The sequence below is a fragment of the Parasteatoda tepidariorum genome, chromosome 11 (genome assembly GCF_982258835.1).
Source record: "Parasteatoda tepidariorum strain Cologne lab strain chromosome 11, Ptep-v5.0, whole genome shotgun sequence".
Taxonomy (NCBI): Eukaryota; Metazoa; Arthropoda; class Arachnida; order Araneae; family Theridiidae; genus Parasteatoda; species Parasteatoda tepidariorum.
In genome coordinates, this window is record NC_141765.1 from 94,615,415 (window position 1) to 94,629,720 (window position 14,306).

Below are 14,306 nucleotides of genomic sequence, written 5' to 3' on the forward strand. Positions count from 1 at the left end.
TCAAAAGGAAAATTAAGCACTTTTTAAAAATATCCAATAAAAAAATCTTCTTTAAAGGCTTCTAAAATTAAAAAGCGTAAATTGAAAATAAGTACTTCTTAAGAAAACTACACACCATGGGGAAAATAATTATTCATTCATAAAAAACACTTAAATTAACCTGAAACAAATATAAAACAGTTAAGGATTTAATAATTGTTATTTATTACTTAATACAGATACAAGCTATGAAAATAAGATGCTACACACGGCTTCTCTTTTAGGTTTTTTACTTATAAGTAATAAAATATTAAACAAATAAGAATATAAGTCAATAAAAATGATCAATCTTCTAAATTTTTAAAAATAAAGAAACAACCAGTTAAAAACACTTTGCTAAAATAAAACTTACCTTTCATTACGTCTGAATTCACAATTATTTTATGACTCACAGGTAAGAAGCTTTTCATATGTACCATTCCATGCTGTTTGCACTTTTGAATTATTCCCCGAAAATAAATAAGTTTTAAAATCATATTATGTTATGCTTAAGAACGAATAATACATTTAATAATAAGTAAAATAAAGCTAGAACACTTTTTTAAATTAAAAACTACTACAAACATTATTTCAGAAAAAAGAAAAAATATGATGAAAAGTTTTTAAATTAACTCAAAATAAATTAAATTTATAAAGTTAAAAGATCATATTTTAGTTAAAATAGTTGATCCAAGGTTATATAAAAAATAGAACACAATTTTAAAAGCAGGAGGATTTTATGTTATATGTACTTAATTTTGAACTATACAAAGACAATTTTATAGAACTCAACTGATTCGGTGCAGTTACAAAAGAAGCTACTTGCAATGATGATTTCCCTCGTATAAAATATCATGCAATATTTTTTAAGACTTTGTCTGCGTTTCGAATTATTTTTCTAAGAAGAATAACTGTAAAGCAAAAATGACAAAATATAAACCAATTTTGGAAAAAAGCTGTTTAATATATGTGTGTATATATACATATATATATATATTAAGAGCTATTCTTAAAAATTAGTTTACATTTAGTAATTTTTGCTCAAAGTTCAAAATGTCGAGAAAACATGGAAAAGATTACAGAATATTGAAAAAAGAAAATTATTTTAAAGAAAAAATTAGAAAAAAAATTAATAAAAGTCCGGGGGCAAAAAAATAAAGTATAGAATGACAGATATAGTCACATGACTATATCCACTATTTCTTTAGTGCTCCTCACACTATTGTATTGATGTATTTGCATAGACTATATTGATATAATATTAGAAAGCACTCCTTTTCGCGGATATAATCGTCTGAGCTGATGAAGAGATTATCATTTTTCCCCCGGACTTTTATTAATTTCTTTTAAATATTTTTTTCGTTATTCTGTAAATTTTTCCATGTTTTCTCTACATTTTGAACTTATTTTATGAGTTCTATATGCTTGCAGATTAGGAGCAGTAAATAAAACTTACTGATTTTCTTTGTTTTTCTCCTTTTTATTTTTATTTATGTGCTATATATATATATATATATATATATATATATATATATATATATATATATGCATATGCATGTGTGTGTATGTAACTTTACAATATAACAAAACTTTATTAACTAGAGCACCCAAACTTAATTAACAAAGAGATTATTTAGATTGATAATTCTTAGTCACTTCAGTCTTAAGTAATAATCTTCAAATTTTTCTTCATTCTTGAAAGTTTTCCTTTCAGACAGAAATAAATTTAAAGAATTACCAATCTAACAAAGCACACCTTGAAGCATTTCTTAAAGAAATCAGTTAACTACAAAAAAATTTACTTATCAGTTTAAAATATTCTTCAGACATTATTTACGGTGGTAATTCTCAAGCTTTTTAATAAAAAAAAATATTTAAATAATTATTTCCAAAAAATTTATATGTACACTTGAAGGGAAAACAAAACCATAAATTGGGCAGAAAATAATTTTGAATTAAGAAGAATATAGCCTCAATTTGTTTCAACAATCCCCCAGTACAACGAAAAATTTTGAAATAACTCAACATTGTTATATGAATATCTAAGAAATGATGGCATTGCACTTTTAGGAAAAGCGGCATAGAAATGATATTCAGAAAACGTCCAGGTAAGGAATAATTTGTAAAATTGTAAAAATATCAAATTCAACAAATCAAAAGGTTTCAAACGTGGTAACATTATAATAAAGAAAGTAATAAGTTCATAGATCTTCTATTAATTTTTTTATGCTACTTCAAATAAAATTGATAAATTAACTAAGACATGTTGTAAAATTTTAAACTAAATATGTTTTGTTACAGAATAATTTATTACCTCTTTAGAAATATGGACCACTATTTTTTTAAATAACATCAACAAGCACTTCATTCTTCAAGTTCTATAAATGAAAAATGCAGCTAAATTTATCTTTTTGGTGCAAGGAAAAAAAACTAAATAAATAAACAAGAAATGCTCTTAAATAACTCTGTGATACAGTATGCACGTTCTTCGATACTTAAAATTGTTTCATATCCACTGATTTCTGTCTTCTTTAATTTTTACATGAAAAATTATTAATTTTTACATGGAATTAGTTGTATTTTATTTTCATCAGTTAAGACATTAAAATTTTCCAGTTAATTTTTTTAACTATAAAATAACTTTTCTCTTTGCTAAAAAAAATTATAAATGCCAAAACTGTTTTAAGAGTTCATGAGTTTATTAAAAAAGGAAATTTACGTTATTAGAAAAACAAAATGCAAGGAATATTATAGTGAACTAATATTACTTGCATTATAATTTTAGAGCTTTCTGAATTTGTTTTCAACTAAAGTGGAATAGTCTTTAAAAAGAAGTTCAAAGAACAATAACTCATTTTTAAATAGTTTACGTACTTCAATTTTTTATTATTCAATAATTACACATCCTACAGTTTTGTTGGGTAAAACTTTTTTACAAGGTCTTTCTAATAAAATTTTTGTAAATGAATTTTAATCCATTATTCAGAAAGCGATTTTGATTCAAGTTTTAACCTGTCATATATATATTGCATGATATAGACTGAAGCAGTGCAATAACACCTTATAAATTTGTCAACAGATAATTTAGTAAAAATATCTATCAATAAAAGTGCGTTTTTTACAAATCTAACAGATAAGACTGAAAAATATAGTTTACTGCAGATAATAAGAGTTTAAAGTTTTAATAAAATGTAAAAACAAAAATTTATCAAACAAACTGAAATAGATTCTTATTTTACTATTACTTTTTCTTACTTTATTATGCCTGTTATAATCAAATAAAACAAATTATTCAAAAACTAGAAAACGATTAATTTGAAGATTTTTACTAAATACTTTTCTATTTTCAAAATCTTATTTATTCACTGTAAACAAATATAACAAATCTAAAACAAAAGTTACAGCTCTAAAAGTTTTATTGGGCCCAAGAAAGAAAGTAACAGCTGAAAAATGTTTGACCTAATGATTGGATTTTCAGTACTAACATAAAATGTTAATAACTTTAGAATTATTAACGATCTAAATTATTCTAAGAAATTTGTATAGATGATATTTAAACAAAAAAATCAGTCACAAAAACGTCTTTAAATAATCTTTCTATCTTAACACTCAAGGAGGACATCTCTTAAATCTGATCCCAATAGAAAGCAGTCGAATGCTTGGTTCTTTAACGTTAATTTTACTTTTTGCATATGCCCTTTTTGAACTTGATGCACTGTAATTAATAAGTAGTTTTGCATAAAAAATCACGCATTAATTAATGTTTCTTTTTTTAAATATTACATAAATATTTATTTAATAAAGAATCTAATATAAAAATATACATAAAACAAAAAATACCATCAGCTCAGATCTAGATTTTACTAATGGTCTTCCTGCAGCCAGATTAAGAAAAAAAAATTTTCCAGCCCAAACTAAAAAAAAGGAAACAATAAATTTGAATATGAATTTTTATTTCTTTCATTTACCAAACTATGATAACTTAACATGTTAATAAACTGAGTACCTTGATAATTTTACGTTTTACAATTCATTCTTAGCAAATTATCAATTTCAATAAGGTAAAAACTTCCTAAATTAGCTCTTGATCTTGAACTATTGCTTAAATTGCTTAGAATTTGATTTATACTGCCATTACTAACTTACTTCTCAACTTAAATTAGTCTAAAACAAATGTTAATGTTAAAGAAGTAATTATTGTTATTTATAATTTGATACAGATACGAACTATGAAAATAAGATATTACACATTTATTTTTTTTAAAAAAAGTTTGTTACTTATAAGTATTAAAACAGTAAATAAATAAGAATATCAGTCAAGAAAAATAATCTATCTTCCAAAATTTAAGAAAAAAAAAAAATTCAAGTTAAAAAATTTTGCTAAAATAAAAATTACCTTTCATTACGTCAACTTGTTTTAAATTATCTTCTGAGTTCACAATTATTTTATGACTCACAGGTAAGAAGCTTTTCATGAGTATCATTCCATGCAGTTGGCACTTTTGAATTATTCCCTGAAAATTAATAAATTTCAAAATGGTAAGAAATTCATCAAGCTGTCCTTAAAAAAATGAATCACATTTAACAATAATTAAAATAAATCAAAATTACTTTTTTTTAAACTAAAAACTACTACAAACATTATTTCCAAAAAAATGAAAAGTTTCCAAATTAACTCAAAATAAATTACACTTAGAAAGTTAAGAGATTATATTTTACTTAAAATAGTTGATCCAAGATTAGAAAAAAAAATGAAATTAGTTGTTTTTTATTTGGAACAGTTAACACATTAAAATGTTTTAGTCAAACTCCATTTAACAATAATATAACTTTTCCACTTGCTAATAATAATAATAATAATAAATGCTAAAACTATTTTAAGAGTTCAAGTAACAGATGAGTTTATTAAAAAAAAGGGAAAGTTAAGCATTGTTACAAGAAAAATAAAATACAAGGAATATTATAGTGAACTAATATTACCTAAAATTATAATTTTTGAGCTTCTTGAATTTTTTTTTTAACTAAAGAGGAATAATCTTTAAAAAGAAGTTCTCAGAACAATAAATCGATTTCAAAGAGTAACGCACTTGAATTTTTTATTATTCAATAATTACACATCCTACCGCTTTGTAGGGTGAAAAAATTTTATAACGCGTAGCTAATAAAATTTTGGTAAAGGAGTTTTAAAACATAATCCAAAAAGCAATTTTAATTCAAGTTTTAATTTGTCATATGTATTGCATAATTTAGACTAAAACATTGCAATAAAACCTTAAAAATTTATGACTAGAAAATTTTAAAAAAAATTTTAACAATATCTTTCAATTAGTGTTCCACAAATTTAAAAAATAAGAAAGAAAAATATAGTTTACTGCAGAAAATAAGAATTCAGAACTTTTAATAAAATGCAAAAACGAGCTTATAAAACAAACTGAAATCGAACTTTAATGTATTTTTCTTATATTACTCTGCATGGTATAATATTATAATATTAAAATATTTTATATCTTTTAATTCAATAAAACAAATTAAATAAAAACTTATAAACAATAAATTTGCCAACCTGAAGATGATTGACATGATTTCTTTTCAAACTTAAAATACTTACATTGAAAGTATAATTGAATGAAAATCAGAAACAAAACCTTCCACTCCAATTTTTCGTTAATCAGTTATAAATAAAACCTAAATAATTATCAATAATCATTCTAACTAATATAAAATTTTTCTTCCAAAACTACATTAAATTATAAAAGGGAGACATTTTACAGCCAATATTCTAGAAGGTCAATGCATTTTTCTGACAAAATTACATCAATACGTGAACCTAAGCTAATTAACTGTGAGCAGCATTTTCTTAAAGTAATTTAATACTATACTTTTGTCCACTTTTAGGTTGTGAAAAATATTTACATTATTGCATGATTAAGGTTAAAAGAAATTTTAAGCTGCATCCACTGCGAATTTTGCAGACAAAATTAAAATAAATTTCAGAAAATCTCAAGACAGACAAATTAACAGTAAAAAAATAACAAATGTAAACAAAAAAACATTATTAATCAGACAAAATTAAACATACAAAAAATCTTCAGACAAACAAACAGTATTAAATTAACAGTAAAAAAATAACAAATATAAACAAATTAAAGTATAAAATTACAGTATTAAACAATAATTTAATACTACACTTTCTTTTTTTTTAATAACTGTCCCAATTTTTGGGCTTACGACTACTAATGTTCAACTCCTTAGCCTTGTAATTTTGAACCCAATCCAGAAGACAAGGGAAGTCCCAGATAATGTATTGGGAAAAACTTGATTTCGTGGAGGACTTTTTGATGGAACTAGCCCGTATTTGCGTTGCATAAAGTGGGAAACCTCTCACACTTAGTTAATACTGCCTTACTACTTCCGCTTCATAACTCGATTTCAAATTTTATAAGAAATATTAAACATTCCTTAGGGAACTAAATATTTTATATTTAAATTTAAAGTACTTACTTATTAGTCAACATTGTTTATTTTAGAATTTATTGTAAGAAAATTAAAATATGAAATTTTTTAGTCCTGAATTTAATTAGTACCAATAACTAGTTTATTTTGATTTTAAAATTATTTTTTATTTTTTCCCAACTTTAAGTGACATTTAAAACTGTTTGAAGTACCTAAACTATTGTAAACCAAAGCATTTCTTAACACATTTTTACTCAATCAATATGCCAACTTTACAGGTAAACAAAATGTTTGCCTATATTGTTAGGCAACAAATGAAACAGAAATGTATGTCATAAATTTTCCACTGAGTGACGCATTTTAACATTTAGAAACTGATGAGTGAAAGATATTTTTTTTAAAAATTAATTGCTCAATAAAACCAATGATATTCTGAATCAGCAAGAAATTTTGAAAGGCCTATATTACTGTTAGTCACCGAAATGAAGAAAATGTCATCTTTCAATGGTGAATGTCAACCTACTTTAGTGATAGACGGATCCTCTGCCGAATGGCTAACCGTGGAAGGTTCTCGTGGTCTTCCTCTCCATGTAATGCAAATGCGGGTTAGTTCCATCAAAACATCCTCCACGAGGGCAAATTTCCCCCAATACTTGATACAGGAGCTCCCTTGTCTTCTGGATTGGATTAAAAAATTGCAAGGTTACGCAGTTGAACGTTAGTAGTCGTAAACCCAAAAATCAGGTTGGCTGTTCAACGACGGTTATAAAATAAAAATGAAATGTAGTTAACTGCAACTGCTTTTTTTACAGACTATTTTCGAAATGTAGTTGTTACCATGAATGAAAAATCGTCGAAATCAAGTTTTTACCATTGAAATGATGTCAACTTTCACCGGTGAATGCCAACAATCACTTAGTCACATTGGTGAATGGCCGAAATATTAATTACATCCTATTTTATATTTATTCTTTGATATTATCATATTTATACAATATTTTAAGATCTCTTCTGAAGATAGATTAGGAGAAACATCAGTGTTCGGAGTACCGGTCAAATCCATATCGAACCTTAAGAAAACTTCAGTATAGGGTAAACATTGAAACTTAAAATAAAACATTGATGTAGGATATAAAGCGGACAAATGTAGGCCGGGTAGTATCATTTAACAAGATAGACTAGGTGATTGTCAACATTCACCAGTTTAAGTCCACCAATCTCTGTCATTCACAGTAAGACATACATTGTTATGAGTTTAAACCAACATTGTCTGAAGTCTTAAATGAAAACTGTTTTCAACTAAAATATAATTTTTATCTGTACAGGTGTCATAATTCATGACAATAGGTCCAGGAAATCTGTGGAGCCCCCAACATATTCGATGCATTTTATCTTCAAAGTAAGTGCACACTTTGTGCGAGAAAATTCAATAATATTAATAAAACATTGCAAGTTCGAATTAAACAGTTTTGGAATTTGATCTGATCAGATAATGTATTAATCTAGGGGGACCATAATTCCAAGATTCACAGTGACAACTCCCCAGTTTCATTATTTTCTTTGAAAAGGCGTTAACAACCTTGGCATTGACCAAAAAGGAACAAGTGAGGAAAGTTTTGAATCGTAAGAAAAGGAGGAAGAACTACGAAATATTAGTTTATTGTTTTGATTTCTACGGATATTTACTAAATTTGGTTTCAAACTTTTGTATGTGAGGCCCCGGTTTGTTGACTCAAACGATTGTTAACTCAGAATTTCATGCACGTGCATTAGGCTAAAGGTGAAATGCCCTATATTTATTCAAATAGCACGCACAACGTAGCCTCCAACTTAGTTATTAAATAAATTTCTAAATAAGTATTTTATTTTTTAAATAATAATATTTTAAATATTATATTCATAATGTCAAAAATAAAATGAATTACGACAAAATACGTTTTAAAATTATACTGAATATTTAAAATGCTTCATTTTTGTTGTTGTTGTTCTAAAGGTCAGGGAGTCAAACGGCCCCACTTTTAAGGAAGGCTTTGGCTGGGGCCCAGGGTGCTTTTTCAGGTCTATGGCGAGTCCGAATGATTTTATAACCGTCATTAAGCAGCCAACCTAATTTAGCGTCTACGGCTACTAATGTTCAACACCGTAGCCTTTTAATTTTGAACCCAACCCAGAAGACCAGGAGACTCCTGGATCAAGTATTTTGAGAAAATTTGCCTTCGTGGAGGACTTTTTGATGCAATTAATCCACATTTGCGTTACATGGAAAGGAGAACCGTGAAAACCTTCCATGGTTTGCTTGACAGCAGGAAACTCTAACCTATGATCCATCTACCACTGAGGATATTTTCCATCAGCCCTGAGGTTTGTGCGTGCCGGCTGAGCAGAATTCGAATCGACCAGTTATCACTGGGATCGAACCAGAGTCACTTCATTGGAAGCGAGCGTTCCATCCCCTGAGCCACCATAGCTCAGTCCGGATGATTCAACCAGTTGAAAGGGAAAAGGAGGTTAAGTTCTAGATCATAAATGGCTTAAAACTAGTTTTAACTTTTTGTCGTAATAGAATTCGTTTATTTTTGTGAGCGCAGGTACAGTGACCAAAGAAAAAGAGCGCCACTCTTAATAACGTTTGATCTAATCATCGGATTTTTACGTACTCAATTTTAATGGTTTGTGGGGGAACTAATTACTGCAGAAGATATTTTATATTAGGAAATCAGACAAGAGACAAAAAAAAGTAATTTTTCTGAATAAACAACGGAATCGGATATCTATTTCCCAAAATATAGGGATTAGCTGCAATCTGGAAAAAAATTTGTCGTGATAGTTTGGCCAAGAGAACGGTACACAGTTTGAAGCCCTTATTAATCTACTTTATGCATATTTCGCAGTGTCTAGAGAAATTTTTAAGTAAATTGAAAAAAAAAATTCACACAATAATAAAATTCTTTTGTCTAAAGATACGAAAAAATCAATTTTAGCAAATATTTATTATTTTTTATTTTGGTTATTAATAGTCAAATAATTTTAAATTGTAAGGTATAATTTTTTTACATCATTACAAAGAATGCAATTTCACATATAAAAAGGCAAAATCTAAAAGAAGTAGTGGAATAGTTCCTGGAAAATCGAGCTTCAAAAATACTACTGTTTTAAAATTCAATTTCTCAAGAACTAGTTGACCAATTTCACTTAAATGTCATATTTTGCTTTGTAAAATTACATTCTTTAAAAAGATGTAAAAAATTTTATACTTTACAAATCGACATTATTTCGACTATTATTAAATAATACCGCATTCGTGATCAAACTATTGGGACCATATTTCTCGCCTTCCAATGAGTGGAACCGGGTTCGACTCCCAGCAATGGCTGATCGATACAAATTCCGCATTAGGCTTGAACTGACAACAGTGCTGACGTAAAATAGCCTCCGTATTAGACGGATCACGGGAGCCTTTGCCGTCAGGCTTACCGTGGGAGGTTTCTCATAGTTTTCCTCGTCATGTAATGCAAATACAGGGTTAGTTCTATCAAAAAATCCTCCACGAAGGCAAATTTCTTCCAATACTTGATCCAGAAGCTTCCTTGTCTTCTGGATTGGGTTCAAAATTAAAAAGCTAGGGAGTTTATAAAATAAAATTATGTTTTTTCCCAAAATTATTCCTCTTAGATTTTGGCGGTCAGAAATCCGAATTCCTCGGAGGAAAAAAGCTTCGCGTATTTTGAGAAAGTACGTTTCTGCGTTTGACTTCGTAACTTAAAATATCGTCTGCACTTAATTATTAACATATTTTGGATCACTCCCTTTAACTACTAAGATTTTGAACATATGATCATTGGACTAAAAGTAATTCAGGGTTGCCCATTTTTTATATTGAGCACCGTACATATGTATCTTAATATAATGTATTATTCCTCGTACTAGAATTTGTATTAAAATCACATATTATACAATTTATAACTCTTTGTTTAAACAGCTAGAAATTGCCTGTTAACAAAGGAAAAAAACTGTAGCAAGATGTGTGTTTGAAAATAATTGCAAGATTTGAAATAGTTTGCAAAGTAGATTGAATTTTACTTACAGATGAAGTTGCAAACAGATCCCACTTTATCTGGTTGTTCCCAATTTGTCACAATACTGAGCTGAAATTTATCCTACAAGCATTGTTGAATTTAATAAAAGCAATTGCAATTTGAAATTAATTACAGGATTTGAAATAGTTTTCTAAGAAGATTAAATTTTACTTACACATGAAGTTCCAATCAGCAAAACAGATCCCACTTTGTCCGGTTGTTCCTTATTTGTCACCCTATTGAGCAGAAAATATCCTACAAAGCTAAATTACATTGGATTAGAGAGACAGGTTTAATATCAAACAAATTAAAGGTCTCAAAAAAATATAGAAAAAGTTTAAATTAGAAAAACTGAAAGTTAACGATATTAAAAGTAATGGAAACACAGCACAAGGAACATGGTCGGAAGCAATCAATATACTTACAAACACATGGAAAAAAATAGCTAAAAAATACAAAAGATGAAACACTAATTTACATCTGATAAAAACAAAGAAAATAATTAAAAACATTATTAAAAAAATCTATCAGACACACTCGAAAAGAAACGAGGAACAAAATTGCTAAAAAGAAACAAAAAGAAAATACATATTAAAATCTGGATCCTTACAAAAAAAAAACAGGAAAATTTTTTCTAAATCAATTAAAAAAATGTCAAATCATAAAATGAGAAAAACATAGGAATAAAATAATTAAAGTAATAAAAATCTTGAAATAAAGATTAAAAATGGATATACTCAAATTGAAAAATTAATAATAAAAAAAGTTAAATCTGTGTAAGAATAATATCGCACCGTAAACAAAACCGAATAATATGAAAACCAAATAAGGCCATGAACAAAAATGGACTTGATCAGATGCACATAAACGAAAATTTTATAAAGCAAAAAAAAATTAGAGCCCGCATTGGAAAAAAATGGAAGAGACATGGAACAAAAGTGGTGCACCAATACGAAAAACAAACATCCATTCGAAAATATGAAAAAAAGCACTGAAAAAACCATTGGAAGATAAACACGCCAAAAAAAACATCGAGAAAAAAAAACTCCATAAAAAGATATACACATGTACATTGGAAACGAAAACAAAACACACATAGGATATAAAAACGCAGATTTAATTTTTTATATATATCTTACTCATTGAATCTTACTCATTGAAAAGCAGAGGGTACATTAGAAAAAAGAAGATGAAAGCTGGAACACTATGAATAAGAGTGGAAAACATTTGAAAATGGTGGAAAAATATGAGGAAATCAAAATTGGAAAAGATAATTACAAAAAAAAAAAAAAAAAAACTGAAGCAAAAAGTACAAAACTCTGAAAACAAAACGATTTATATTAAAAGAGAATGGATGTAACGAAAAACTTCTTCAAAAAAAACAGGGATGGATTTGATCAACTTCACTGGAAAGAAAATATTAACCTTTGAAAAACACTCTGAAAAAGACACAGGAAAACATTTAAAAAATACAAAATACACTTAAACAACACGTACATTGGAAGAAATGAATTGGAACACAAATACTGAATGAAAAAAATTTGGAACACAAAAATAAGATGAAAAAATTTGAAACTCTAATACAGGATAAACAAAAAAAATCGAAACATAATGCCTGATGAAAAGATATAAACACAAACATTAGATAAAGAAATTTAAAAAATGAACACAGTTTGAAAAAATTCGAAACAGGAACAAAGGACAAACAAATTGGAGCACAAACACTGTACGAAATAATTTGGAACAGGACGAAAAAAGTAGGAACACAAACGCAGAACGATAAAAATTGAAGAACAAACAAAGCACGAAAAAATTTCAAATACAAAGATAGGGACATAACATTTTGAAACATAAACATTGGATGAAAAAATTTGCAATACAAACACGTTGAGTGAAAAATCTGACACACACATTGAAAGAAAAAAAATTTAAACGCATATTGAAAAATGAAAAGTTGAATACATATTATAAAAGGAAGTTTGAAACATACAATGAAAATAAAAACGAAATACAAACTTGGAATAAAAAAGCGGGCACAGAAGCTGGAAATAAAAAGGGAAATATAAAAAGAACTGGAAATATAGTGGAAATAAAACTCACATTAAATAAAAAAAAGGATCATATATTGAAAGAAATGGAATCTACATTAAAAAGAAAAACTAAATAAGTCAATTAAACAATAGGAAATGATAAAAAACATTAAAAAGGAAAAAAAACCTGAAAAATCAAAAATAAAAATTGGAAATATGAAAAATCCAAACAAAATTAAAAATATGGAATAAAATTGAACAAACGTACGAAACTAAAAGGAACAGAAACAATGAACAAAAAATTTGGAAGAAACACAAGACAAGAAATTTGGAACACGAACATAGGTTGAAAAAAATTAGAAACAGAAACACAGGACGGAAAAACCTGGTTCAAAAATACTGGAGGAAAAAATTTGAAACACAATTACTGGAAGAAAGAATTTGGATCACAAGCACTAGATGAAAAAAAAAATGGAAAATAAACACTGGATAAAAAAATTGAAATAATGTCATTGGATGAAAAAAAGTAGAACATAAAGAAAATATGAAATAGAATTGAGCACGTAAAAATACATAAAGATGGTGCCTCTCAAAAAAAAAATTTATTGAATGTACTTGAACAAAAAATTTATCAATCGAATAACACTTTGAAAATACTAAAGAAAACATTCAAAACATTTAAACATCACATAAAGCACTCAGAGAAAAAATTAAAAAACACATATTGGAAGGAATTAATTGGAACACAAACAGTACGTAAAAAAATATAGAATAGAATACAGAAATATAAAATAGTGGGATGAATAAATTTGGAACACTAACACATCGTGAAAAAATAAAGATCGCAAACAATGGTTGAAAAATATGCGGAACACAAACACTGGGTTAACATATTAGAAACACTAATACAAGGTGAAAGCATTTGGAACACCGATACAGAATGAAAAAATTTGGAAAACAAAGAACGAAAAATTTCGCAACAGGAACATAGAACGAAAGATGTAGGAACATAAATACTGGATAAAAAAAATTTGGAGCATAAGCATTTGAAGAAAAAGTTTGGAACACACTAAATACGAAATAGAAACTAAAATGAAAAAATTTTAAACTCAAAACTTCGATGAAAAAAATTCTAATTAGTTAAAAAGGAAAAAAAAGAGATGGAATGCGCTTTATGATGAAATAATGATAAACCCGATCGATCGAAATTCGTCGCGCGTGATTTAAAAGCGAGAAAACCTCGAGCGCATGTTGCGAGCCGACGGCAAACCGACGGAAAAAAATAATTAAAAAGAACGAATTCAATTTATTTTGTTTTCTATTCAAAGAAAAAATGCATTACCTCTTTTCAGTAATAAATGAGACTTTACTTCCAGTATTGTACCATGTAAAATAAATAAGTGCCTTACCTTACAAGTGTGAGCTTACCTATTAACGTAGAAAAGTACGCAGCCATTTTGTGATCGTCACGTAAAATATTTCTTGAATTTAATTAAAACTTACCTAAAATACTCACTAACTCTTCACTGATTTCATTCATGAATGTCAGATGAGAACTTACTGGTAATCTTTTTCTTCAGATTCTAGAAAGAAAAGAAAATTAAACTCAATTCGTAATGGGAAAACGAAAGATTGCACTACCTTCATACATTCGTTCATTTTTCGATCTTTAAGAAAAATAATTAGTTCCTTATTCAGAACATTTTTTATTTAAAAAATATATTTAAAA

General features: G+C 27.3%; 1 long non-coding RNA gene across 1 annotated transcript; it reads right to left on the reverse strand.

Annotated features, from left to right (window-relative positions):
• Nucleotides 1–2,325: 2,325 nt before the first annotated feature.
• LOC147801910 (uncharacterized) lies at nt 2,326–4,572 on the reverse strand. Its single transcript, XR_015430555.1, has 3 exons — nt 4,415–4,572; nt 3,859–3,932; nt 2,326–2,396 (listed from the first exon to the last, which is right to left on the reverse strand). It is a non-coding gene; the product is annotated as an uncharacterized LOC147801910 (long non-coding RNA).
• Between the last annotated feature and the right edge of the window lie 9,734 nt (nt 4,573–14,306).